The sequence below is a fragment of the Myotis brandtii genome, unplaced genomic scaffold, assembly GCF_000412655.1.
Source record: "Myotis brandtii unplaced genomic scaffold, ASM41265v1 scaffold440, whole genome shotgun sequence".
Lineage (NCBI taxonomy): Eukaryota > Metazoa > Chordata > Mammalia > Chiroptera > Vespertilionidae > Myotis > Myotis brandtii.
Window position 1 is genome coordinate 3208347 of NW_005366834.1, and position 3340 is coordinate 3211686.

The window sequence follows — 3340 nt, forward strand, 5'->3', positions numbered from 1 at the left end:
CCCAATCCCCCAGGGAGCGGGCCTAAGCCAGCAGGTGGTCATCCCCCGAGGGGTCCCAGACTGCGAGAGGGCACAGGCCGGGCTGAGGGCCTCCCCTCCCCCTCCGAGTGCACAAATTTTTGTGCACCGGGCCTCTAGTCTATATATAAAAGATTATGTCTTTACTGAGTTAAAAGCAGTTATTTTTATAACATATCGTGGCTTATTATGTATGATCCAAAAATCTGTATGGATGAAATTAGGACTTCAGCAAAATTACAAACTAAAATGAAAGAAGCCTGAGGATATTTTAACACATTAAAGTAGGTGATGAACTGTCATTTTACTGAATATTCTAAATCAGCAAATTTTATTAAAACTAAACAAAGTATTACTGCAGTGAGAGTCATGTGAGGCATCAAACTTTCTCTCAAAACAAGTACTTTTATGCATAAAGAGTAATTTGCAACAGAGAATATTGATTATTTAATACCTTTATAGTAAAAGATATTATAACGACCTACAGGATATTTACATTTCTGATAAAAACAGCATTTAAACATATAAAAGGTAAACTATAGAAATAATGAACTCTGTGACTTGAGTACATAAGTGGTTTGTCATCACTATGGGTTGCATTCCCATCTCACTGTGCGACTAGCTGTGTCCTTTGTGAAATTTAAAACTAATACTCAGGTAGTTGTTGGGAGAAGAATGTGAGATCATTGTGTCCAAGATGGAGTGATTAAAATGAAAGGTATCTGGATTATGTCTGATCCTCTGAGAAATATTCATTTTTTTCTCTTCTATGTTCTGTCTTTTAAGTGGTTCTCATAGTTTAATTAAGCATGCTATATTTTTTGCTTAGATCATCTCTCATTTTTATCATTGTAATGTTGAAGGGAGCATGATTGTGCATAAAACCTTTTTTCTATATTTAGAATTTCTCTAGCTAGGTTCACAGAGTAAAAACCTGAGTCCAGCTGTACACATATTTGTAGGATTATTAATATAATTATAAATTCCATGCTATTTCTTAGTGGAAGAGGAGATTGTAATTGGTAACACTTAGAGCAAAGACCAACTTGTCTCTCAGTGTTGTTTACTCTGGCTTTGCGAAGAGTTTTAAAATCTGAGTGTTTTCACTGTTGGGGAAGAGTGACCAGCTATCTAGTTATATATAAATATTGGCAACAATCAGGGTTGTTTTTTCTTTGTTTGTCCCTCCAAGCCGATTGCAGCATATCACACGCACTGTGTTTATAATGTGGCAGAATTGCATCTTAGGGAACAGCTGACAAATATTTCATGAAAACATGGTTTAGCATCCCTTAAACATACATTTAAAAAAATCAAAAATAATTTCCCACTCCTTAAAACAGAGGAGGGAATAATAATAATGACAATTCTATGTTGCTTTTTAGTTTTATTCCCAATCCATAATCAGAATCAGACTAAAGGGACATGTACAAAGAAAAGTAGCGAGTATTAGCTCTTTAACATGGACTAAATAATTCTTACTAAATATTTTCTTTTAAATGTCTATTCCTTATTTGTATAAACTGAAGCAATTTACTAATAGTAGTAATTAAGTTAAGAGAAAGATGTTGCGGAATGTCAGCATATGAAAATGAGTCTGTCCTGGGAGTCTAGAAATTTACATTTCTAGCCAATGTTCTTATGCTAAATGGCAGAGCAGCCTAATTCAATATTTTGGTTCTCAGTGTATAACTTGAGAAATGAAGTTATATGATTTCTAGAATTATTTAAAGATCTTCAATCTGTGGCTAGGGAATATCTGAAAGCAAACAGTCTTAACTAAATTTTAAGAAGGGAAATGCGCTATTGTCTATTTGGCAATGAAATAAGAGTATTTCCTATAAATATTATCTGCATTCAAAATGAATGTTTACTGGGGAATTTTTAAATAATTTCACATTAGAGTAGCAGTAAACAGAATAATAATTGCTGAAATGTTTAAGAAAAACAAAGGGGATGATTTTAAAAGAGGAGTGGGCACTGATAATGAGATTCTAGCATTCAACCCAGATCATAAAAAGGCAAACAGGAGAGAAGCTAATTTCATTCGGGGTATTCCCTTAACTGCAGCTAATCTTTTGTTAGGAACTATATTAAGTGGTGGAGTTGTGGCTCTGAAATGATCTCGTGTTCACATCGATTGTACCATCTCATTAGCTTTCCATTTGTATAAACAAGGTTTCTTTGCTTCCTTTAATTGCACATTAGAAGTAGCAGGGCCCACTGGGAGGCAGAAATCCAAATTCTAATACAAGGTCTACAGAGATATAATTGCAAAGAATTTAGAAAGTTGCCCAATTTAGACTCTTCAATTCCTTAATAGAAAGTAATGAAAACTTGGGAGTTGTTTTTTAGTTTGTCTGTTTGTTTGTTTATGTGTTTATTTTTACTCTGGGATAGGAACAGTATATTTAACCAATGCATTTTGATAACATATTACTACATCAAAATTATATTTAATTTTTTAAAGGGCGACTGCAAGCCAGTGGTATTATTTAAAACCTCACATTTTAAAAATATCTAAACAGAAACATATTTAAATCCATGAGTAAATGAGGTACTAAATATTTTAAAAAATTAAGGCAATTAGCTCTGGCAATGTGGCTCAATTGGTTGGAGTTTCCACCTGTGCATCAAAGAGTGCGGGTTTGATTCCTGGTCAGGGCACATACCTAGGCTGTGGATTTGATTCCTGGTCCAGGCATGTGTGGGAGGTAGCTGATCTATGTTTCTCCTCTCTCTCTCTCTCTCTCTCTCTCTCTCCTCCAGGCATGTGTGGGAGGTAGCTGATCTATGTTTCTACTCTCTCTCTCTCTCTCTCTCTCTTCTTGCTCTTGCTGTCTCTGTGAAATCAGTGAACATGTCATCGGGTGAGGATTAAAGAAAATTAAGGCAATTGATAAAACAGTGATTTAATGTGGAAAAATAATATTGGAGGGTGCAGGAGAAAAATCATCTTGCTGTGCTTTTTTGAGTTAGCAAACAAATTATCTAAATTTTGGTAGATTTCCCCCCTGATTTTTATCATTTTTCCAATGAAAATATTATCTTAGAACTTCTAGTATCTTTGTAGATGGTGCTAGGTCAAAGTTGATCAATATCTGTAGTAGCAAATATGTATGATTTCTAACACAGCAGACTGGTGTGAGAAAAATAAAAATAATGATTACTGTCAGGTATCAATCTTCAAATAAGAAACCAGGTTGAAGTTTTACTGTAGTGAAGAATGTGAATTCTTGTCTTGTTATATGTCCTGCTCTATAATTTGCCTGCCAATGCATAGCAATAAATACTTGGGGATAAGCCAACTTTGTAGTTAAAG